Source organism: Magnolia sinica, chromosome 3 (genome assembly GCF_029962835.1).
Source record: "Magnolia sinica isolate HGM2019 chromosome 3, MsV1, whole genome shotgun sequence".
NCBI lineage: Eukaryota > Viridiplantae > Streptophyta > Magnoliopsida > Magnoliales > Magnoliaceae > Magnolia > Magnolia sinica.
This window is the reverse complement of record NC_080575.1, coordinates 82083504-82110071: the sequence shown is the minus strand read 5'-3', so window position 1 is coordinate 82110071 and position 26568 is coordinate 82083504. Positions and strand designations below refer to the sequence as shown.

The following is a 26568-nucleotide window of genomic DNA, read 5'->3' as shown; positions in this document are numbered from 1 at the left end:
AATAAAAATGCTAACTTTTTGATGAAATGGCATGATAAAAAGTCTGTTTGAATGGCTATAAAACTATGCCATTTGTGCATTTAAAGAGCCACTATCATTTTTTAGTTTGAAGAACTTTTTTTTAAAAGGATGGCAATGCAAGCTAACCCCCACCCCCCCCCCCCTCAAAAAAAAAAAAAAAAAAAAAGGTTGGAGGAATCCCTATTTAAGAATGTTACTTCAAAAGTGATCTGCCATGCATGTGTTTAAGTTTCTTGGTTTTGCCATGTTGAGTTTTTTTTTTTTTTTTTCAAGATAGATTACTTGTTTGTATGGTACCAGCTCAAAGCTGGTTTTTGTTGTCTGAAAAACGATTTGTTTCTCTTTCTATTTTGTGTCATTAGACAGCTTCAATTACTAAAAAGATTTCATTTGTGTACATACCTTCCCCTGGTAATCTTTAAAACTCATGCATCTCTTTCTACTATTAGGAGTACATGAACATGGAAACACTAGAGCACCGGTTGCAAACTTCATTGAGATCTGAAAGTTAGTGTCATCCACTCCCGGTTGCAAACTTCTTTGAAGTTTTGAACTGAACTGAACCAGTTGCACATTGGCCATTTCTTTACAGAGACTGTTTAGTGTAAGCTGTTTCTCTAGGCCTCAAAAATGTCATTATTCTTATCTTTATTTTATTTTATTCTTCTATCCTTAGGCCATTTTGCCTATAGATATTTTTGGTATGTAAGCAAGGGAGAAACCATGACTCAATATGAAGTTAATGGACTTGAGGTTGAGATCCTCTTTAATATTGTGAATGTAACAGATTATTAAAGAAGTTAATGGAACGTGTTATGAATAATCATGACATAACCATGATGTGTAGTTTAGTACTTCCATTTCTGGTATTAAAATAAATGCTTCTTAATTGTTTTTCTTGGGTATCTACTTAGATGTAACTGTTGCATTTTTACTACTCATTGCTTTGCAGCTTGGAGCTTTTTCAGTGGCAACAAGCTTCTCATCAATGGCAGCCAAGGCTAAATGAACTTGTGAAGCGCTTGGAGGAATCCCTATTTAGGAATGCTACTTCAAAGGTCTGCCATGCATGTGTTTAAGTTTCTTAGTTTTGCCATGTTGAGTTTTTTTTTTTTTTTTTCAAGATAGATTACTTGTTTGTATGGTACTAGCTCAAAGCTGGTTTTTGTTGTCTGAAAAATGATTTGTTTCTCTTTCTATTTTGTGTCATTAGACAGCTTCAATTACTGAAAATATTTCATTTGTGTACATACCTTCCCCTTGTAATCTTTAAAACTCATGCATCTCTTTCTAATATTAGGAGTACATGAACATGGAAACACTGGAGCACCGGTTGCAAACTTCATTGAGATCTGAAAGTTAGTCTCATCAAACCAGTACATGAACGACCTTAGGTTTATTGATGATTTTTATTATTTTCTTCATTGTTAACTTTACTAAGGTGTTTGTTCTCATCTTAATCAATTTATAGTCTCAGAATTTTACTAAGAAAATCTGAATGCAAATATGTTCTTTTAGATCTGAAAGTTGTGGCTTTCATACCATGTTTATGCCAGTTTCTGGTGTGGTAGGCAACCTGCTGAGGACAGTGATGGCGACTATTACAAGGATTCAAGTAGTGATGGAAGCAGTGATTCTGAGCTTGAAGGAGGGTTCAAATATACAAGAGAGCAGTCGAACCATCATCATCCTGCAAGTGAGGTTGCGTGTAGAATGGACACACTATCTTTGCGAGAGAAGCATGTTGCTATCCAAGAAGGCTTTTCGATCTGGTGCAGCTTGTGAAACGATGTCTAGATTTTGTTCAACAACAAGGCTTGAAGAATGTGAGTGCTCTTCTTTTAAGCATGGTTAATCTAGATCTTTTTACTAGATGTAACATATACTTCTCTATTACTTCTCTGTGTTTTCTTTCTACTCTGGTAGATTGTACTTTCACAAAAGATGCATGTTAAGACTGAACTCTAATCCAGCCTCAATGATAATAAAAAAATTTAAAAAAAAAAGAAAAAAGATTAATGGATTGTTAAGCATTTTCTAGCATTGGGAATAGATAATTCTGATGTCTATTTCTCTGGAAGGGTATTTTTCTCATCATTTATGCTTCTTTAGAATTGATTCTTAGTTACCATTGTATGTATTTCATTTTTAATCGCACAATAAAAAGATTAATGGATTGTTAAGCATTTTCTAGCATTGGGAATAGATAATTCTGATGTCTATTTCTCTGGAAGGGTATTTTTCTCATCATTTATGCTTCTTTAGAATTGATTCTTAGTTACCATTGTATGTATTTCATTTTTAACCACTCAGTCAATGTCCACCAATTCATTGGTCAGATAATCAAAATAAAATTTTTTTTTCTAGTTAATGATACATCTGAACTGGAATATTTTATTTGGATAGTTTAATTTGAATTTCTTGTATGCCAGGTATTCAATTTTTAAGAAATTTGAAAGTGCTTGCATACCATCCACCACACTCTGTCAAAGTATTGAAGTTCTTCTCTTGTACAATTTTTACATAGCTAAAAAAAAAAAAGACTCAATGATGCAGGTCACAGGCAGTCCATGCAACAAAGACTTTTGGTCTATGATGGGATTCTTGAAGTAATCATTGATTTGCTTTGACTGAGGTGACCTTCTAGAAAATCTCTCTGAGCTTTGACTGAGGTGACCTTTTCTAACTCCACTAAAAATCCACCAACATCTGTAACATGTACTTCTCGTTAGTGTATACATGTTCATTTCTTTGATACACATAGTCCAATCTACTTGAGGTGGCCCACTAGGTCAATAATACCAATCACAATATGTGTTTTCCATGTGAACTGAAGGGAGTGAGCTGCAGAGAAGAGTTTCATACTAACGTTCCTCTTAAACTAAAGATCAATTCATTATGGAGCAGAGAATTTTGCGATGAGAGTAGGCCTATGAATCTATTCAGGCAGACAGGTGTGTGTTATATTAGAGCCGCTCATCAAGACATCTCACAATTTAAATGGCATGTCTTAGAAATCAGTTCGTATGTATACAAGATAAATGCATTGTTAATAGGATCAATGGCCCACATTAAACACACACACATGTAGCCTACCTAATGGTCAGCTTGGCCCGATCCTTGGTAGACAAGAATATTCCTAGTGGGGATGGCCTGACATCTTCACACTGGAGCTAGAATGTCTCGTGTCACATCTTATTTCCATGGAATTTTTTGTGGTAACTCAAGGAAATTTTGGGAACCAAACCTGGCATCCCGCTAATAATTGTACTCCAAGGTGAACACCATTTTCTAGCAATTACATTCCTACTTTTTCAACATGGAATTTAATTCTGTATTCGCCAAAGCTGTTTGTAGGCATTCTCATTTTGTGTAAAGTCATCTTGGGGAACATGCTGTAAATGTAGGCAGTGTCGTCATTGGTTGTGCATAGTTATGTCTTTCAATGCCATTTTTTTTTTTCTGGGCTAACAAAACATCAGTTGTTATGATGCAGGAACCTGGAGTAGATGAATCTGAGTTTGTTATGATTGATATGGGAACACATCAAGAAATTTCTTACCCTTTGCAATCCGGGTCCTCTAATTGTACCTAAAGGAGCTCTTGCAGAATCGCCTCCCGAACCAATTACCTTGCCTCCATTGTTGTGTGAAGAGGATATTGACTATTATGTCAGTAAATTCAGCAAGTCAGGCTTTACTGGAGGACTGAACTACTACCAAAATATAGATCCGTATGTTTTCTACCAACTTTTTAATTGTTTTAAGTTGCTGATTTGAAATATGTCTCTTATTAGAATGACTACTTATCTATGTTTTCCATGTGAATAAAATGCCTTTTTTCCCCTATTTTGATGCAAGCAGTTCTGACCCCATAGTTCAAAAACCCAAAAACTTGACTCGACTAAATGTCCCGTTGGGTTGGGTTGATTCGATGTCTTAAGATGACTCGACTCAATATTTTAATATATAAATTAAAAGTGTTTGGAATGTTATAGATACTTGAAAACTTTTGACAGGGATAAAGACTTTTCTTTTATTTTGTTTGGTTTTCGTTGCTGATTTTGATTCATGTTGAATGGACTTGTAAACTCGAGAAACATGGATAGTATATTCTGGTAGACTGGTTGTGAGTTGCAGAAAATAGGTTCGCAGAGGCCAAGGATCATATAATTTCTCAATTTTCCAGTGCATTTAGGGGTCATTTGGATGCCTGGAAGTTTTATTAGTTGTCAAGGGTTTAGAGGCAACCCACTCAAAGGTGGTGTTTGGACAAAAAATTTCACCTGTAAGCGAGTTACAAGTTGTAAGTCACTCACAACTTTTTAGTGCATTTGAAATCCTGAGCTAAAGAAGTGATTTCACTTGTATGCAAAAGAAGTGAGTTCACTTACTTGTATGCAACTTGTATGCAAAAGAAGTGATTTCACTTACCTGTATGCAACTTACAATGGCCATGGGATGGAGGAGTTCGTCCCTCAAAGGACATCGGCTTATATCAGTCAACATGATCTTCACATTGGGGAAATGACAGTGAGAGAGACCAAGCCTTCTTGTTTCTTGATGCTTTTGAGTAATCTCTTTCTTTTTTGTTGCTTGAAGGCTCTTCAATGTATAGATTTTGTGGCAATGCTGCTCTCGGTTATCTTTGCATATAATTGAAACTATTTGAATTTGAATTTCTTCTTTTGGAGGTAAGAAGTCTCCGTCAAAGATTAGCTTATTTGTAAATGAAGACTAGATTACTGCCATTTATTCTTGGAAGTCTCTTTGTCAATGAGCTTTCTCTTGGCATTTTCTTCCTTCCTTTTTTCAATTCATGTAAGAAGTATTCAATTTACTTCGACAAAGTATTTACATTTGGTTGGAAAGTGGGAGATCACTATACCAAAACAGCGAAAAAATGATGGTCCAAAACCGTCTCAAATGACCAAAAAGGACAGTCATTGACCATCGTATGGGCCGACATATTTTGACGTGTCGTATTACTTAAAGGATGGTTGAAAACCGTCATTCTTATTGACGAAAAAATGACGGTTGTGGTCGGTTGGGAGGGTATAACACCCCAGATTTTTTCCAACCTGGAAATAGATGTCCTTAGGCAATGGATCAATCATAACACCTTATTAACTTTTCAGAATTCAATCCCAAAGCGTAAAGTCCCTTTTTAACCATTTTCCTTCGAAATCTCACCTTTCACCATCCTATCCTTCAAAGTTTTCTAAGAACATTCATAATACACACCAATCCTAGGGTATAAATGATGAAGAACAATACCAAAGCTAAAACTTACCATAAATAGTAACTAAACGGATAAAATGGGTTTTTGACCCTTAAACTTTTGGAATCTAACAAAATAAATAGGTTAGTTGGATAGATTAGTATCTCCTACCCCAAAATAATATATTGCACATCAAATAAACTCATTCCAGTTTGCAAATTAGACCCAAAAATACCTCACATGGACACGGGAGCCAAACGACACAATTTGGGGAATCTGAGGTGGGTCCCGCATGTATCCGGCACCCCCGGAGGGGAGGACATCGCCCCTGGGGCGAACCCTTGTCCATATGTCTAGTGACCGGCGAGGGGCTCGTCGATTTGGCGAGGCCTCGTCCGTACAGCGGATTGGGCAGCCCATTTTCTACATTTTTTTGCACGTTTTGTCCAACTTTGAAAAATTATATCTCCCTCGTTATAACTCTAATTTAGGTGATTCAAAAATCAGATTAAAGCTAAATGAGTCTAGCTTTATATAAAAATATGTGAAAAATATAATAAAATATTTAATATAGTTTAAAGTAGGTTGTCGTGACAACTATCAGAAAATTACTTGTTGGACAACTGCTGCTTCTGGAATTTTTAGAATTTTTCTACAAAACGAAATCTCATGAAATTTGGTGGAGATGGGGAAAACTTGATGATGTACTATTAAAAAAATAATTAAAGTAATATAATAACTAAAAGTGCCAAAAACGGGGCATAGAATGGCCCTAAGACCGTATTCTGCCATAATTTGGGTAGAATTTGGTTAAGTACTAAACTGAATACTCAGTAGAATTAGCTTGAACCACTTTAAATATGAACTACAAGACCCAAAATGTGCAGGACCGCTAATGCTACGTTACCTAGAAACCTAGGATTCAACTCTAAACCCAGTTGCTCTCGGGAGTACTTTGAAACTTCGTATTGGACCTGGACCGCACGTCGAAAGTCCGATAGTGATGAATTTAGACAATAGACAATTATGACCACCTAGTTGGACTTGACAATCACCTCAAAAATCAAGTCTAGATGATGTCCTGAGATGATTTGCTTGAGTCCGGAGTGAAGAGTGTGAGAAAGGTGAATTTATTTAGAAAATAAATATGAATTTAAGTAATCTGAGTCGTGTCACTTGCGCGCTATTTATAAGCATTCTGACCATTGGATTCTGACCTAAATTCACCCTCAGATTAGGGAAGATGGCCCACACGTGATAAAGTACTTGTGGCCCTGATCGAGTTTCGGTGACCGTTGAACTGAAATTGGTCCGCCATGGACGATCTAGAAACCCGATCGGACTAAAAACTTAACTTGCTTAAGATCCATTATTAGTGACCTTAAGTCCGACCGCATTCAGTAAAAGGACCTCCATAAATGCTCCATTGGATCGAAATAGACCCGATTTGGTTATAACCTAAGTATACCTTGGCCGTGGGGCTAATTCCATCAATTTTAGGCCTATATAAAGACCTTAAACCCTCACTCTCTAATTCCATACGAATTTTTCAAACTCTAGCTAAGAGAGAGAGAGAGGAAAAGAGAGAGGAAGAGAGAGAGAAGTTGGTGAATCATCTTGGAATTCCTTCCACTTACTCTGCGTACCTAACCCGTCACTTTTGAATTGTTATCTCGGCGATTCTAATCTCATTTTTGGGTAAGTCAACTAAACCCTAACCTGATTTGCAACTTAGAATAGTCTAAGTGTTGATGTAGCTAATTTAATTCATGCCTTAGGTTGTCTTTTCGCCATTGACGAAGACTTATCGTCTAAATCAGATCCGTTGCGCACTTTCTAGTTTAAGGTGCGGACTATATTCGTATAGGTTATGGTTTTCAAAGCTTTCAATGTCAGTTAATGATTTATTACTGACGTGGGTGCCATTTCACATGCCAAATACGATATCTATTTTGTTTTACGTATATAGATAAGCTATGTAGTGAATAGTGTGATTCATGTTTTTGTTGAAATGTTTGTATGCATTTGGAATTTGACGCTGTGATTGCCATGATTATTTATCGTAGGGAAATGGTTGTTATCTATACGACAACTTCTTGCCAAAAGGATTTGCCCTAATATGTAATATGGCTGACATATGTGATGTATGTTGCCAAGTATAGTCTAAGTGCTTGTGAAAATGTCCGAATAAGTTTGTATTTAGTAAGGTGTGAATTATGAGGGAGTTGAGATGTGAAATCCCAACTACTTCCTTATATGTACTATTTTCTCCATGAATTTATTAATGTTATCGCTTTACTTATGAAATGCATGTGTATGGATTCTCGTTATCTTGTATCTTATAATATGTTTGTTATTATGGTTGAATGTGTATGGGGCCACGTTATGGTCCAAGCAATCGGTAACAGCTTTGAAATCGTGGCTGAGATTCATTCGCCACGTAGGATGTGTTTGACGAACCCGAGTCGTATTAGGGTTGTCAGCAGTGGTTTGGCCACATGGAGTGTTTGCGTACTTCATGTCGTTTAACTCAACGTGCGCTCATGCTAGTCGAGCTCTTCAAGTAACCCGATTGGCCCGATGTATGCTCACCATGTATGGACGCTATTGCTTGAATTTAAGGTACCAAACTCACCAGTGAAAATCCCTTTAACCTTGGTACCTTGATCCGCTAAGACTCATGAGCTGGGCATGGTGGTATGGGACACCGTGGTCGAGCTGTCGGCCTACGCTGAGGTGACGAGCCTCCCTGTAGTGACCAGTGAGCAACCCAGACTCGTGAGCCGAATACGGTGGTATGGGACACTATATTGGAGCTGTCGGCCTACACTGATAAGGTGACGAACCCTTTGTAGTGACTTCGAGTGTACACTAAGACTGCGTAGAGGCGACGAGCCCTTACGTAGCAATAAGAGTACACCAGGCCTGCACTGATAAGGTGACGAGTCCTTTGCAGTGACCTAGAATCGTAACATCGTATGAGATTTACTAGGATTGACGACCCTAGAATGGATCATTGTTTGAGAATTGATATAAGGGAGGTACCTTAGCTTTTCAATCCTGCTGTATGAAAAAGACTAATAAGAACTTGGTAATCACGCTCATGCACCGCATTACGTGTGCGTTTGGCGAGCAGGTCAAGCACTGAGGCAGTGTTTTATGCGCGATCGTAAGATGAAGTCGCTGAGGGAGCGCAGGCGAGGGCATGCATCATTATTTCATATCATTCTTGCATTAATCATAATACTTAGGGATGTTTGCTTGTATTACGTTATCATTACTGCTTGACTGAATTGATAACATGTTAACCTTTGCTTTATTGTTCCACTGAGTTGATCACTCACTCCCACGTTACGGGACGGTGTTGTACACACCAACCAGACCCTGTTGTAGGTTCAGATGATGGCGTAGCCTGCGAGGCGGAGCCGAACTTTGAGGATGATGAGGAGGGTTTCTCCTATATGCAGCTATCAGGCGTGTCTATGTAGACCGTGTTCTGATCGACGGGGCTTACAGGGATGCTGACTAGATATCATTACACTCGTTATGATTGTATTTTGGAGCACACATGTATATTCTTTTTGTACATTTTGGGAGTATACATGTACATGTTTAACCTAGTAACCTGATCATACTTCGGAGACTTACTACAGTTCATATATCTTATACATCTAATACAGTCTTCTGCTTGCAAAAGTTAACTATCTCTAGAGTATGATATGCTGGTTTGGTATAATCTCACTCATGTTTAATACACTAATATGAACAACATTCAATCATCATTATCTATGTTGCATAAGTGATGCGTTGGAACTCGGGAGCGGAGCTTCGCTCGACCCCCGATTTTCGGGCGTTACGTCATGAACCGTCCTTAAAAGGATGGTCATGGACCATCCTTACAAAGGATCGCTATGAACCGTCTCTTATGAGCCTTCAAAGGATGGTTATGGACCGTCCTTAAAAGGATTGCTATGAACCGTCTCTTATAAGCCTTCAAAGGACGGTCATGGCCGTCCTTAAAAGGACTGCTATGAACCGTCCCTTATGAGCCTTCGTTCATGGCCGTCCTTAAAAAGGACTCTGCTATGAAACGTCTCTTATGAGCCTTCAAAGGACATTTTCAAATATGAGATAGTCAATATACACCTTCTTACAATATATTTCATCATATTCTTCCTGATATACACTTGTTATATAATATATTTTATCATATTCACATTCACATCTATCTAAACCCAAACTACGTAAATCCATCCAAATATAAACTACATTCATTCAAACATAAACTACATCCATCCAAACAAAAACAATCTTATCCGCATTACATTCATCCACGCATAAATACATGTAAGTTTAACATTATAAATAAAAAAAGGAAAAAAAATCAGTAACAATTTTCTTTTTGTGTCTTTCATCTAATGAAGAATTGCAAAAACTTCATTCGTTTTTTTTCTTCTAAAAAAGTGGGCATACTTTTTTAAAATAAAATTGATCATTAAAATAAAACTAATGCAAGCAAATAATGCAAAAAAAGTGTTTCAATTCAAGTTAATAGAAACAACAACAAAAATTAAAACTTTGTAAAAAGGGGCATGTGTTAAAAGGGATACATTCTTGTTTGTTGCCATGTTAAGGTTTAGGTTTAAAAAATCGGGTTCGGGTTCGGGATCGGGTTTAGGTTAGGGAGTTGAGATTAGGATTAGGTGTAGGTTTAGGTTTAGGTATTTGAGAATACATTTAGGTTCTAGGTTTAGGTTTAGGTTTTGAGGTTATAGGTTTAGGTTTAGGTTTACGTTAAGGTTAGGTTATAGGTTATAAGTTTAGGTTATAGGTTATAGGTTAAGGTTTAGGTTATATGTTTTGGTTAAGGTTTAGGTTTAGGTTTAGGTTATAGGTTTAGGTTAAGGTTTAGGTTTAGGATATAGGTTATATGTTATAGGTTATACCTTTTGGAAATTGAGAATAGGTTAAGGTTTAGGTTTAGGAAATCGGGTTTGGGTTCGGGATTGGGTTTAAGTTTGAGTTTTCAAGTTTAAGTTTAGGTTTAGGTTAGGGAGTTGAGATTAGGATTAGGTGTAAGTTTAGGTTTAGGGATTTGAGAATACATTTAGGTTTTAGGTTTAGGTTTAGGTTTAAGTTATAAGTGTAGGTTATAGGTTTAGGTTTAGGGAATTGAGAATAGGTTAAGGTTTATGTTTAAGAAATCGGCTTCGGGTTCGAGATCGGGTTTAGGTTTGGGTTTTCAAGTTTAGGTTTAGGTTTAGGTTAGGGAGTTGAGATTAGGATTAGGTGTAGGATTAGGTTTAGGGATTTGGTAATACATTTAGGTTTTAGGTTTAGGTTTAGTTTTTCGGTCATAGGTTAAGGTGTAGGTTTTAGGTTTAGGTTTAGGTTAAGGTTTGGTTATAGGTTATAAGTTTAGGTTATAGGTTATAGGTTAAGGTTTTAGGTCATAGGTTTTGGTTTTGGTTAAGGTTATAGGTTGTAGTTTAGGTTTAGGTTTAGGTTAAGGTTTAGGTTTAGGTTATAAGCTGTAGGTTTAGGGAATTGAGAATAGGTTAAGGTTTAGGTTTAGGAAATCGGGTTCGGGTTTCGGGATTGGGTTATGGTTTGGGTTTTCAAGTTTAAGTTTAGGTTTAGGTTAGGAAGTTGAGATTAGGATTAAGTGTGAGTTTAGGTTTAGGGATTTGAGAATACATTTAGGTTTTAGGTTATAGGTTAAGGTTTAGGTTTTAGGTTTAGGTTAAGGTTAGGTTATAGGTTATAAGTTTAGGTTATAGGTTATAGGTTAAGGTTTTAGGTCATAGGTTTTGGTTTAGGTTAAGGTTATAGGTTTAGGTTTATGTTTAGGTTAAGGTTTAGGTTTAGGTTTAGGTTTAGGTTAAGGTTTAGGTTTAGGTTTAGGTTAAGGTTTAGGTTTAGGTTTAGGTTTAGGTTAAGGTTTAGGTTTAGGTTTAGGTTTAGGTTATAAGCTATAGGTTTAGGGAATTGAGAATAGGTTAAGGTTTAGGTTTAGGAAATCGGGATCGGGTTTAGGTTTGGGTTTTCAAGTTTAGGTTTAGGTTAGGGAGTTGAGATTAGGATTAGGTGTAGGTTTACGTTTAGGGATTTGAGAATACATTTAGGTTTTAGGTTTTGTTTTAGGTTTTAGGTTATAGGTTAAGGTTTAGGGTTTAGGTTTAGGTTAAGGTTAGGTTATAAGTTATAAGTTTACGTTATAGGTTATAGGTTAAGGTTTTAGGTCATAGGTTTAGGTTTAGGTTATAAGATATAAGTTTAGAGAATTGAGAATAGGTTAAGGTTTAGGTTTAGGAAATCGGGTTCGGGTTTGGATTTGGGTTTTCAAGTTTAGGTTTAGGTTTAGTTTAGGGAGTTGAGATTAGGATTAGGTATAGGTTTAGGTTTAGGTTAAGGTTTAGGTTTTAGGTTATAGGTTATAAGTTTAGGTTATAGGTTATAAGTTATAAGTTTAGGTTATAGGTTATAGGTTAAGGTTTTAGGTCATAGGTTTTGGTCTAGGTTAAGGTTATAGGTTTAGGTTTATGTTTAGGTTTTGGTTATAAGCTATAAGTTTAGGGAATTGAGAATAGGTTAAGGTTTAGGTTTAGGAAATTGGGTTTGGGTTCGGGATTGAGTTTTTGTTTGGGTTTTCAAGTTTAGGTATAGGTTTAGATTAGAGAGTTAAGATTAGGATTAGGTGTAGGTTTAGGTTTAGGGATTTGAGAATACGTTAAGGTTTAGGTATAGGAAATCAAGTTCGGGTTCGAGATCGGGTTTACGTTTGGGTTTTAGGTTTAGGCTAAGGATTTAGGGATTCATATATTTAGGTTTTAGGTTTTGGTTTAGGTTTTATGTTTAGGTTAAGGTTACAGGTTTAAGTTATAGGCTTAGGTTTAGGTTATAAGTGTAAGTTATAGGTTTAGGGTTAGGTTAGGGTATAGGTTTAAGTTTAGGGAATTGAGAATAGGTTTAGGTTATAGGTTTAGGGTGTGGTTTAGGTTAAGGGTGTGGTACTGCAAATACAGATATAAACACGGCTTGTCCAAATGGCCAGTGCCCCTCCAATGTTATCCATAGGAAATGGACGACTTTATCATGGTCATAACATGGTTCCCACCTTCCATGGACCCCGCTCATCCGGATAGCTCCGACTCATATTCGGGTCTGCTCCATTAATTTCGAGCAAATACATAAACACGACTTGCCCAAATGGCCAGCCCCTCTAATGTCGTCCATAGGAAATGGACAACATCATGGTCATAACAGGGTTCCTACCTTCTAGGGATCCCCGCTCCGCATCCGGATAGCTTCGACGCACATCCGGGTCGCTCCATCAATTTCGAGCAAATACGAGATATAAACACGGCATGTCTAAATAGCCAAGCCACTCCAATGCTATCTATGGGAAATGGACAGCTTCATCATGGTCATAACGGTGGTTCCCGGGACCCCCGCTCAACATCGGATAGCTCCGACGCACATCCGGTCTGCTCCATCAATTTCGAGCTAATACATTGTCACGCCCTAGACTCGGGAACCGGACTCACAAGTAGCCCGATGGCCGATTCTGGACCAGCAGCCTCCGTAGTACCCCATTCTTGGCTCCCGAGGCGGTTCCAATCCGGGATCCTACAAGGAGAATTTTCATAACAGTATAATCATTCCAATACAAGTATACCCAAGATCACAGCAAGTATTCCTGAGAATAACGGAGGGCACACATTGCAAAATCCACTAAAAATTTGAACTTTTACATCATTCATAAGGTCCAAAAAGACATACATGAGAGAAAGGAAAAGAGAGAGAAATCAGCAACACTGGAGTCCTCACTGCTCAACTCTACTCCACGCTCTGCTGTTACGGCGCCTACCTAGAGTCTCCTGCACGCATCAATTGTGCATAAGCTTATAGAAGCTTAGAGGATGGTGTAAGTGTGTGACAATGGTGCACAGAAGAAAAGTAGGAGGTATAAGGAGAGAAGCATAATCAATGAACATATCACTAGTCTTACCAAGGCTTACCATGAATGCGATGCAATAAGTAATGGGTGCCATACCAAGGCAATGTATGAAAGGGGGCTTGTACAGCCAATGCTAATGCAATGCAAGTAATGTCAGTGCTCATATCCAAACCATAAGTCAAGTACATTTTCAATCATAAGGAAATCACCGGGGTCCATTACACTGCTGAATGACTGCCGCTCTGCAGACCCCGCACAGTCAAACGAGCGTAAGAGACCTCACTACCCGCCTGTGGACAACCAATCACCAACAAGGCCTGAAGGTAGCGGACCCATTTACGAGCTGGTCAGACTCAGCCTAGCAATGCCTCCTCACACCAGGCAGGTAAGGCCACACCCCTATCCAACCGACTACACGACAGTGGGAGTCGCGGCCTAACGGTATAAGGCCCTCGTGCGCTCATGTATTCCACCCGGTCACGGCGTTAGAGCAGATCCTTAGTACCATGAAAGTTTTGAGAATCTCACCCATGGGCATCCTATGCACCCGGTATGCTCAAGTAATATTTTTAGTGTCCACACATGCGGCCATCCACAAATGTCCCTGTGGAGGTAAGGCCCTGATGAAGCATGGGCAGTATCCTCATGAAATGCGATGCCAATGCATGAGTCGCACACACAGATCATGCACAAGTTTCAGGCACTCAATGTGCAAAAGGGGAGAAACTCCATCCCTGAATGACCACTATACAATGCAATCAATTCAAACAGATGATGCATATGGGTCGCAATGATGTAAGTGTGCTACCTGAGGAATATGAAATCGTCTGTCCCAAGGAGGGTCAATATCTAGGCACATAGACAGATATTCTAAGAAGAAGAGAAGTCCTCTAGTGGGAGCCCAGTACTTTGGGATGACCCACAAACTAAGAAAGTCAAAATCCTATGGAGGAACAGTCTTAGCCAGGCCTAAGGTGGGCCTTTAACCACCTATAAGGGCCTCTATGGGCCTACCTTAGGGCCACCAAGGAGGACATCCAACCTCAACTGGGTCCCAAAAGGTAGCCTACTGCATATGCAAAGAAAGGTCCAAGGCACAATCAACCCATGGCCTAATGGGCCATACACTAAGCCCAAAAACAGAGGCAACCTGGTGGGCCCTTAAGCAAGGTTAGGGCCCAAGCATAAGGGTCATAGGTTCATTCATTGTGGTGGGCCTAATGGGCAGCCCATTATCCCAACATATGGGAAATTCTTAAATTTTTAACACATGTAAGTTGGGCCTCACATCTCGGCCCAAGTATGGATTTATTATAGTGGGCAAACAAGGGCCCAACTACTTGAGCATTTGGCCCATAAGGCCTATCACAATGACATGGTAAATATACGACCCAAGGGTTCAATGGGCCTATCAAAAGTTCCAGCCTAACCAAGGTTATAAGGCCCATACTTAACTAAGAGACTAGCCCAAGAAGAATCCTATTTGGGATGGGCCTTTAATCATACACTAATTAAGCCCAAAAAAATAAAAAAAATTAAGATGATAAGATACTGACATAAATCCTCCTCAAATCTAGTGGGCCATATTGCCCCAAAGAACATCTATAGGCAACAGTTATTGGGCTCAATGCCAAATTCCAGCCCACCCAAATTTCTGTGTTGGTTGGAGTTCAACATTAGAAGTATTTCTTAGTATAATTAATTGTTGATGGCTCACACACATCACTATAGGCCCCACCAGATGAGAGAGGATATACAATACATATATGAAATGGGCCAGACCATTAGAATGCAAGCCCAGCAGTAGCCTAAGGCAGGGATGTCCCATGTGTAGGCAGCCCTATGGGCCTGGGGTATCTGGCCCAAAAATCCACCTAATGGGTTCTAATTGAATAAAATGGGGCAATTATGATTGATCCCCTATGGACCCTACATGGATAGGTGGTGGGACATTCAACACATCAAGGTGGGCCCACAAAGCAGGCTGGATGCCCCAGCCTGGGCGTCCCTACCTAGCAGATCACTTCCAGCCATACCACGGGCAACTCAAACGTATTTTGGGTCTGAAATTTTACAGAGTGATACTTCCATAGGTGATCTACACCCCCACAAAATTTCAAGATTTTTGGACACTTGAAAATATTTTAATTAATTCAAATAGAACAGTCTGTCCAAAAAATCGGACTGACCTGGACGTCCCAATGTGGTGGGCCAGTCCATCCCTTGTCACGGTGTCCACAGGGGTCCATTAGCCTTGAGATTTTGTAAGTGGGTCCTAAGATAGGTGAGCCACACTCTCAAAAAAGTTTAGAATTTTTTGACATTTAAAAATATTTTAACTCATTTAAAGAAATCAATCTGTCCTGAAAATCGGACTGATCTGGACACCACATTATAGTGGACTGGTCCAGCCACCACCATGGTGTGTACAGGTGTCCATTGGCCCCAAAATTTGATAGGTGGGTCCTACCATGCGTAAGTCATATCTTTATAAATTTTTATAATTTTTAAATACCCAAAAGTATTTTAATTAAATTAGGAATTTCAATCTGTCCAGGAAGAGATGTTGCTGTCATGCATTGTTTACCCAATAAGGTGGGCCCAACCTTCATCCAAGGGGGAAAATGGAGGTTTAGTATTTTCCTCATAAAATAAAGTAAGGTGGGGTCCATAAAAGTGGCTCATCCCTCAAAGAAACTAAGCTGAAGTGTATATTTTCCCTCCATACATGTGGGCTAGACAGCCCAACAAAGTGGACCGCCCACTCCTACGGGCCTCCTTTTGGGTACCATTTCATGGGCCATCTGAGGTATGAACCATCACACCTCACGGTGGGGTCCACACCTTCTCATTACACCCCATAATTATGAAGAAAATAATGGCAATCATGATCCAAAATCCATGCCAAAGATTGAACATGACAATCCATGCAACGGTCCAGGTTTTTGGACAGAAATACATGGTTGGACACATCAGCCTATATCTCAATAATCTCAGCCATAAAAAGGGTGTGTGGCCTTCCTCAGTGGGCCCTACATATGTCTAGATCACAGACTAAGACATCCTAATTAAATCCAAGATGAACAAAACATTGGAAAGCCATTTCCAAAAAAAAAAAAAAGGGGGAAAGAAAGTCAAAGAAATAAATAAAGGAAACTATAGAGTGGAAAATTGAACTTACCTGACACGCATGCCTTCTTCAATATCTATTGGTGAAACTTTATCGCCCAAACCAACAACAAACTGCAGGTACAGAAAGAATTAGGTCCATCAAAATGTGCCAAGATTCTTAAGTTATACCAACCTGAAATAACAAAACATCGCATAGAAAATATACCTTGGCAATTTGCTTAACATTTATTACATACTTTGCTTCCTCAGAATTCTGGTTTATTATTTTTGTGCATCTTGCAACCTGCTCAAAACATAAATAAACACATATGTAAGGTCAAACAACATACCATGTAGTCATAATCACAACAACAGGCAGCCCTCATAAAGATTACCTGAAGAGGCTGCTCCTCTTGCATCATTTGTTTATCAGAAACAAGATTCCACTAGTTGGGTGTAGCTAACCCAGTGTTTGAATCTTTTATTCTTGTTGTTTAAATGAAACAAAATTTTCCTATTCAAAAAGTTTTATAATGTAGATAGAGGGGCAGATGCTAAGAAAATCCCATAAAAAGGTATTTTCCTGTAGTGCGAAGATAGATATTAACCATGTTGGAGACTGGGTTGCTTTGTACTTGTTGTTATTGGAACCAGTTCCAGACCATCATTTAGTTATGTTTAGCGTGGATGGGCTATGTTAGACAAGCTTAGACCCTGTTTGATAAATGCCTAAAAATGAGTTCATCTCATTTTACTTAGCAGTAATTATGTATTAGAGATCTTAATCTCTAACACATAATTTCTGTTAGCAACATATAAACAACATATCCGGTCCATTTTGCACATCTATGCTCTTTCCTTCCTCATGTGAAAAATCATGTTTATCAACACTTAATTCCACTCCCATGCTATTCTTAGCTTCATGTGCCTCCACAGCATAATGAGCATCTCCATATTGTTGCACATAATGTGCTTCTGAATTTTGGGTAGCTTCTGTCAACCCAGTGGCAATGTTGAATCCTATTTCAGTTGTGGAAACATTCTATACATCTAAATTTGAATCCATATCATTCCTCTTATCTTCATTCACACATGAGATATCATGTGTAACTGGTGGCGAAACCCTTACGGGCTGACATCTTTGATACCACTTGAAAAGGCCTAGCTATATGTCCTAGAGGGGGTGAATAGGAAAATGCCAAAAAAAAATTAAAACACCGGAATTAAAAAAAAAATTATAGCCAAATTAAATCACAATGCAGGAAAGTAAAACAGCCTCAAAATTTAGATCTTGAGAGGTTGATATAAATGTTATTCTAAGGACAACCTTTCACCAAAAACCAGAGTTTATGGTAGGACAAACTTATTTCTAGAAAGATCTTTGTATCAAATCTCAAACCGAAGAGGAATATAGAAATAAATACAAACTAAATTAAAATAAATTGTAATCACAAATGTATTGTTCTAGGGACAGACTTACATCATAAAAATGGCAGGGCATCCTTGCTTGAACAACTTTTAAAGGAAATTGAATATCAAGCTAATAAAGGAATAGCAGAAAATAAATTCTAAACTATTACAAAATTCTCACAATTCTTGAATTAAATGATTACAACATTCACCACCATACATATATCCCACAAAAGAATAATTAAAGATCAGAAGTATAAATCATTCAACCACAACACAAGGGATTATAGTGGTTCGCCTGTGTGTTCACCAATTGTTAAATAACAGCCACACAGAATGCTACTCCACTCCTAATATCCTCACAAGGGATATTAGCGTTCACTAACAAAATAGGTTTTCCCAGGTTCACCCAAAACCTTTACAATTGTGTCTTTGTCTGTGGGCTTACACAATTAAAAAACCCCACTTCTGAGTTTTCCTGGCTCTCCTCAGATAACCAATACAACAAGATTTTTCTGGCAAATCTTGAAAGAAACCAAAACAGAAAGGAATTTACAATTAAATGTAAAATACCTGATTATCTCCTTCGTTGTAGCAGCCCGGTAGAACCAAATCAGAGTAGATGATTGAATGTCCAAGTTCAATGTCCAGTACTCAATTACAATGGTTCTAATTCTAATAGATTTTAAATTAAACCAAATAGGGCTTGCCTTAATTGATTTTGATTCCAAAGAAAGGGAATAACAATTCCTCTTATCAAATTAGATTGGAATAGCAGAAACAAAATCAATTAAATAAAGCTAAGGAAAGAGAATATTAAATAAGCACACTTAGCTTAGATGGAGCACATAATTATCTCTCAGAAGTTCGACGAAGATTGGCTTGAATGGATTAATTAATTCGATGATTTCTTTTCGAGATTCATGCACTATTTATAGGTGAGCAGATCGCGTCTTCGACTGGTCTAGGGAGCTCTTCGACTAGTCGAAGCAATAATGAATATTTGAAAAATCAGCGCGATAAGCTTTGACCATTCTACGACCGTCGAAGGTCTCCTTCGACTAGTCGTAGGTCACCTTCGAGTGGTCGAAGATCTAAAAACATCGTTGGATTTTGAGTCGAAGATTTTCGACCCGTCGAAGATGCAGTCGACATCGTTCCTACGACTGGTCGAACAGATTCTGGACTAGTCGAAGCCTAACAAATTTTATCCAAAATTTGTAACAAACTCACGATCGATCGAGGAATTTCTTAGACGGTCGAAGCAACTCTAGGACTAGTCGAAGAAGGCCTACGATTAGTCGAAGAATAGACCAAACTTATGTAAAATAAACATTCGATTTATGTATCCAAAGTGACCTACTTCTAAGGTCAACCTAAGGTCACCAAACCTCAACCATGAAGTAAGGACATTGAAACATTAGGAACTAGTGACCTTGAAGTATGAGCCTTGAAGTCTTGATGTAGTTCAATCTTGAAACCTTGATGTAGCTCAATCTTGAAAGTGTCTTGAGTTCTTTACAAACCGCCTTGTACTCTTCTTGAAGTCTTACAGCTTGAGTCTTGTCTTGTGAGCAGTTCTTGCATTCAAGATTGATCCTTGTACTTGTGAGCTTTGCTTGTTGTGAGGTTAGCTTGTTTATGAATGTTGATCCTTGAGAGAGCTTCACTTATGCAAGTTATATATAACGTGATTTTGGCACCACAAATTTGACAACAGACAAGGATATAAACTATAGCACTTACACATGTGCCTTTATCATCATCAGCACTGTCATCAGAAGCATAATCCTGTATGAGTTTGAATGGACTCCCATCTTTAATAATTACCCTTGTTATCTCCTCACTATTGCCACCTCCAGCAAGCAATGAAACCTTGACAGGACTTGAATATTCAATGACACGCTTATTAGATGCCTGCATGTTGTGCATTCAATAGCTTTGGATGAACTCCTGACCAGGCTAAGATCTTCAGTATGTGGCCTTGCAAATGTAGATTGATCATCTTCTGGAAGGCATTGTTATGGGTTAGAAAATAAAGTGAGAAATAAACTTATGCCATGACCATGCTATATGCATGTGATTTATTGCAAGAATGTATAAAGAAAGGTCCACGAGAGCTAAATTGCTAAATGTGGGATATTTAAATGATATTAAAATATAACAAACCAGGCATTGATGTAGGGGTTGGAATTGCATATTCATGGGTTCAAATCAGGAGGAAACTGTAAATATTTCCTATCCTTTAGCATGAAAATCCCAAAAGTGAAATTACAAGATATTGTAGTAAATTTTAGAAGATCATAAATACTCGAAAGTATTTTAGGAGCACTGATGGGTGAAAAAGGAATGTTGTTAGTCTTTTACATGGAAATGGAAGTTTAGGGCCTCGATTGTGCAGTGCCAAATTCTAAATGCAAAAAAGCTATCCACAACATATAAAAAATCAAACATTACAAAATTTTCATGTAAACTGACACCCAACATTGCCTCGCTTTTCAACCAATTGCATCAAGTTTTCTGGGACTTGACAATGGTCAACTCACCAAGTGAATAGCCAGAAAAAGCTTCCTTGGGGGGTTAAGAGAACGGGCATGGCCTTCAATGAGTGCAAGACTTGACGATGGTCAACTCACAAGATAGTAGAGATTTAACTTTGATGGATTGTTAAAGGTCCTTGTACTATTATATTTCTAGAGTAAGGGAAACCGCAAATCTTCTATATAAATCTGTTCCTAATGTCATTGGAGAGAACAATTTCAGCCTGTTGATGCTTACATAAAATTAGACAGTACAGTTGAGAAATGAATTCTATAGGGCTGACAAGAAATGAATTCCATAAAAGAGATTTTTTTTTAATGGAATCCATATAGCAATCATTGTCATCTACAAGCTATAAAGGATGCATGCCAAGGAGGTCAACAAGATTTAACATGTGATATATCTTATCACAATAAGTTCAAATTGGGGGCACCAACACGAAGCACAGTAATTTGCTAACAGAAAATGGGAATGAATGATGAAAAAAAAAATTCAAATTCAAGATAAATGGCAGGCCAACACATGTGCATATTCAATTAAATAGCCCAAATTAGATGGATGATCAGGCCAACACTGTTAATTCCCACAGTTGGTATCAGAGCCACTGTGCAAAGGCATGGATGATCAGATTCAGAGTCACCCATTATAGATTCATATTCAAAATTTCAGATTTTTGAATTCCCAAATCAGGCAAATTGGGATTTCGAACTTAGTTTTTTTTTAAAAAGGGATTTTTCCCTGAATTCAGAAATTAAGACATCCAAATTATGGATTTTGAATTCGGAATCCCCAAATCATCAATTAGGGATTTTCGGATTCAGAATCCCCAAATCGAAAATTTGGGATTATTCGAAACCCTAAATCAATCAAGTCAATCAGGGATTTTTAAATCCCTGACTTTAGAAATCAGAAATTAGGGACTTTTGGAATCCAAATCCCCAAATCTAGATTAATTGGGGATTTCAGATTCAAAATCCCTAAATCCAGTTAAATTAGGGATTTGGGATTCGAACCCCTAAATGCAGACATTCAATTAGGGATTCCGGATTTCAAAGCCTAGATTCGAAACCGATAATCCCAAATTGGGGATTTTATATACCCTTACCTGTGTTATCGATGGAGGCAGCCATGGATGCTCTGTCTAGCACTAGCACTGTGTATAATCTTCGATTCATCCCAATCGGGTTTCTTCTGCCTCCACGCATGGCCTTATAAACCTTGTCGCGCTCGTCCTCTTCATCTTCAGTCGTGGCAGCCATTGTCATGGTTGTAGGTGTATGCTTCTTCTCTCAGCCATGAGGAAGAAACCACCTGTGTCAGATTCGAGAAGGATGACAACGACGAGGACTCTCAATTTGGATGTGGGTTTTTGAGGAGGGGCGAGCGCGAGAGAGAAATGGTTTGGGTTTTGGGAGGGGCGGGTGCACGAGAGTGAGGGATTTGGGAGAGAGCAGCGCGCGGGCCGATTATATTTTGGGGGTGGGGGTGACGGAGGGCATTTTAAGTCTAGAGTTTTAGGTCTTGTGGGGCCCACCGTGATATATGTTATTTATCTACTCCGTCCATTCATTTTAAATGATCATTTTAAGGGTTGATCCAGAAAAGGAGTCATATCGAAGTTGTAAATGGACCACATAAAATATTAACGATAGAAATTTATTTATTATTATTTTTTATGGTGTGATCCACTTAGACCTTCAATCTACTTACTTTTTAAGTTCGTCCACTGAAATTATATATCAGAATTTATGGACGGCTTAGATAAAACACATATATTCCAATGGGCCCCATAAACAGGTTGGATGACAAATAAACATCACTACGGGCCATAGGAAGATTTCAATGGCAGAAATCATTATTCCCACTCTTTTCTATGGTGGGTCCACTTAAACTTTGGATCTGCCTCGTCAGTTAGATGCACTATTCCATGGTGGGCCATGAGCTTAAAAATAAAGTCAATCCATGACTTGGGTGGACCACACCACATATTATAGTTGAGAGGGTTGCCCTCCCATTAAAACATTTATAATCATTTATTAAGCCCAACTAGATGTGGTTCATAGATTCAACCCATTCATTATGTGTGTCCCACTTGGATGAGGAGTCAGACCAAGTTTCATACACATCTAAAACTCATGTGGGCCCCACCAAATGCTCACACAAAATAGTGTGGAATAATGATTTCCACCGTTGATACCTTCCTCGGGCCCACGGTAATGTTTATTTGTCATCCAACATGTTCATAATATCAAAAAAAATATAAATGAAGGGAAAACACAAACATCAGCTTGATCCAAAACTTTTATATAATGGAGGGGTTTCTTTAGAATATTCATAATCATATATTGGGTCCGCGTAAATGTGATTCACATATCCAACCCACTCATTACGTGTGTCCCACTTGGATGAGGGGTCAGACCAATTTTCAATTGCATCCATGTCTGTATTAACTTATAAACAGGTTAGATCTCAAATAAACATCGCAGTGGGCCCTAAGAAGGTTTCAATAGTGGGTGTCACTATCCCACTCTTTTCTATGGTGGGTCCACTTGAACATTGGATCTGCCCCGTCAGTCAGATGCACCATTCCATGGTGGGCCATGACCTTAAAAATAATCATTTATTGGGCCCACCTAGTTGTGGTTCATAGATCCAGCCCATTCATTATGTGTGTCCCACTTGGATGAAACACATACATCATGGTGGGACCCATAGAGCATCGACCAACATCCACCAAGTTTTGTGGGCCCCACTATGATGTATTTGTTATATCCACACCATCCATCCATTTTGAGATATCATTTTGTCATGAGCCAAAGAATGAGGCAAATAAAAATCTGTAGTGGACCCCACCACAGAAATCTTAGGTGCACCACACCATATGAAATCAATAGTAATTGGATATCCATCATTAAAATCTTCTTAAGGCTTATTGTACTGTTTATTTGACATCCAATATGTTGATTAGGTCATACAGGGCCAGATGAAGGGAAAAAACAAAAATCAGCTTGATCCAAAACTTTTATGGCCCCAAAATGGTATGACATCCAATATTGTACTGTTTATATATTTTTTAAATGTCTTCACATAGTTTTAGATGGTAATCAACACCGAGTTTCGTATACGGATGATTTTTGAGATATCTCATAAGCTAAAGGGGAGACATCAAATGCACTGAGTTGATGTTCGATACACATCATGATGGGCCCATTTTACATGTCCGGTCCATTCACTCTATTTTACCGATCATTACCCTCAATTTGACTAGTTATTGGCCTCGATCATACTACATATGAGAAATATATTGGGCATACAAGATTGATCAACAATTTGAGTGAATTTTGATTTTAACATCTCAAGTTATTTACTCTTTATGTCCAGATCGATTAGATTGTCCAAAAACAGCTTAAAGGTTGTTCATAATATCAAAAATATATGAATGAATAAAAAACATAAACATTAGCTTGATCCAAAACTTCTATGGCCTCTAAGAAATTTTAAATGGTAGAGGTTCAATCACACTATTTCCTATGGTGTGGTCCACTTGAGCTTTGGATATGCTTCCTTTTGTTCTTTGGACCTCAAATTATCTGTTAACATGGATGAATGGAGTGGATAAAATAAATAAATAACGGTGAACCCCACAGAGTTTACTCTGGTAAAGGTAACGAGTAACTCACTTAAATGTAGTGGAGAAAGGTTTCCTTAAAACATTCATAATCATATATTGGGCCTGCCTAAATGTGATTCACATATCAAACCCACTCATTATGTGTGTCCCACTTGGATGAGGGGTCAGACCAAGTTTCAACCGCATCCAAAACTCTTTTAACTAAATATCATTTTTAACTAAATAAATATAACATTTTTTTTTACAAAATTTAGTTTTCTTTTTTAAAAAATATATTTTTTTACAATTTATCAATTTTTTCACAATTTTCTTTAATTTTTAAAATTTTCTTTTTTAAAATATCATTTTTTTTTAATCTCACTTTTGTTATATAACTTTTTAATTTTTGTTGTCAAAATACAAAATCTAATATTCTTTTTTAAAATATATATTTTTTTACAATTTGTCAATTTTTTCACAATTTTGTTTAATTTTTTAAATTTTCTTTTTCAAAATATCATTTTTTTAAATCTCACTTTCGTTATATAACTTTTTAATTTTTCTTGTCAAAATACAAAATCTAGTTTTCTTTTTTAAAAAATATATATTTTTTTACAATTTGTTAATTTTTTCACAATTTTATTTAATTTTTAAAATTTTTTTTTTCAAAATATCATTTTTTTATCGAAATTATTTTTTTTCAAAATCTAGATTTTTATAAAATGACAGTTTTTTTTTTTTTCAAAATTTAAATTTTTCTTAAACATTGTTAATTATTTTTTTAAGCTTCTCAACTATATATATATATATATATATATATATATATAGATATATATATATATATATATATATATATATATATATATATATATATATATATATATATATATATATATATATTCTAAATTCATAATTTTTTTGAGCTTCATAATTTTTGACCTAAGCATTAGAGACAGTTTAGGACCGTCTTTAATAGAGACAGTCTTTGACAGTCTCTAATAGAGACGGTTTAGGACCGTCTCTAATCGAGACGGTCTTTAACAGTCTCTAATAGAGACGGTCCGTGACAGTCTCTAATAGAGACAGTCTTTGGCACTAAAGACCGTCTCTAAGAGAGACGGTCTTTGACGTCTCATATTACAAGTATAAGACGGCCAATGACCATCTCTAATGCGAACGGCCAATGACCGTCTTAGAGACTATCAAAGACCATCTCTAATGCGACGACCAATGACCGTCTCAAATGATCGCATATAAGACGGTCAACGATCGTTTTAAATGATTTGTGGACGTTTAAATTTTTAAGATAATATTAAGGACGGTTAGCGGCCGTCTAAAATTTTAGAGACGGTTTACGTGTCATAAATCGTCTTTAAACCAAGCAAATTTAGAGACGGTCTAGAACCGTCTCGAAATCCGTCCTTTTTTTTCATTAAATGAATATGTATATTTCTATGTTGTATTTGAACCTTTCTTGTGAATTCTGATCATCCTGGAAATTGTTACTTGTTACTTTATCAAAAGCAAGCCACCAATTTCTAGTTTATCTCTTAGATGATATAATTCAATAGCCTTGAGTATTTTTCCAACTTGATTTTGAATATTAAGAAAGAATCAAAGATTCCATTAACATTATTACTCATTGGCTACTTTGTATTATAACAGGATTAATAAATTGCTGAAAAGGGAAAATACCTGCCCAGTATTCTTAACTACACAGACTGCCCTTATTCCTGGCCTTTTTGTCGCCAGCCACTCTATGCTGATGCCATCAAGAGTGTTTCCAAGAAGCCAGTGCTGGTTCGTCAAGTGTAAGGGCTAAGCTGGCCATGAAACGTGACATGGGTTTTACTGCTTCAAATTATGCTTGTATTAATCACTTGTTGTGCACTTTCCCATTTGTTTTTATTCCTGAACTTCATCTTACAGTTTTTGGAATGGGTTGATGAAGTAGCAAACTGTCCTTACTCTGAAGGCATGGGCTATACCATCTGCAATGTAGGTGAAGGTAAAGCGACAAACCAGACATAACTATAAACCATACAAAACTGTAGATCTACCTCTCTCTCATTATACATGATATATGCATATAAGATGCTATATTACAACATTTTTCCTCTGTGGTTCCTCCAAAAGTGTTTTCTCTTCAGCACTTGCCAATGCAGTTCTTTGGGTTGGGCTGCAAGCTGCAGCCCTTGTAATCTTTCTGCTTCCTTTTTCTTTCTTCAATGCATATGATGTAAGGGAACCGATAATAAATGTGAGTCACATGGTAGCTGAAATTCAATGTTTCCATGTCTTTTGACTTGCATGGTACAAATTTTAGATGATTCTGGACATTCATGGAAGAAGTATGGGCCGATATATGTCCTGGATGAACATTTGAGTGTGATTCAACCAGTTTCTTAATAGACTGCGAATGGGAATGGGACACTACGTATTCTATTGCAATCCGTTGAAGCTATAGGTAGAATTTGTATGTCAGAATCCATGGAAATAAGTTGCCACCCAAATCAATGGTACTTGTGTAATTACTGCTTGCATATTTAATTCAATTTTTCACTTTTTCATTGGTTTGTCTGGAGATTTAGTTTTTGAACCTTGTTTTTTTGTCTATGTAGAGAAATAAGGCGTGGGTTTTCATTTACCCCAACAATATATGAGGTAATGCTTCGATTTTTTGGAGTGGTTTTCT

General features: G+C 37.4%; 2 long non-coding RNA genes across 4 annotated transcripts; one reads left to right on the top strand and one right to left on the bottom strand.

Moving 5' to 3' along the window:
* The first annotated feature begins 955 nt into the window (after positions 1–955).
* On the top strand, positions 956–26039 carry LOC131240079 (uncharacterized). 3 transcript variants are annotated; one of them, XR_009168610.1, is made up of 6 exons: positions 956–1079; positions 1322–1397; positions 1593–1847; positions 2578–2693; positions 3518–3754; positions 25539–26039. It is a non-coding gene; the product is annotated as an uncharacterized LOC131240079 (long non-coding RNA). The 3 variants fall into 3 exon arrangements; XR_009168609.1 differs by lacking the exons at positions 3518–3754; positions 25539–26039 and adding an exon at positions 2858–3504 and having other exon boundaries at positions 961–1079; XR_009168608.1 differs by lacking the exons at positions 3518–3754; positions 25539–26039 and having other exon boundaries at positions 962–1079; positions 2578–3504.
* On the bottom strand, positions 16336–16836 carry LOC131240080 (uncharacterized). Its single transcript, XR_009168611.1, has 3 exons — positions 16708–16836; positions 16539–16616; positions 16336–16444 (listed from the first exon to the last, which is right to left on the bottom strand). It is a non-coding gene; the product is annotated as an uncharacterized LOC131240080 (long non-coding RNA).
* Positions 26040–26568: the final 529 nt, after the last annotated feature.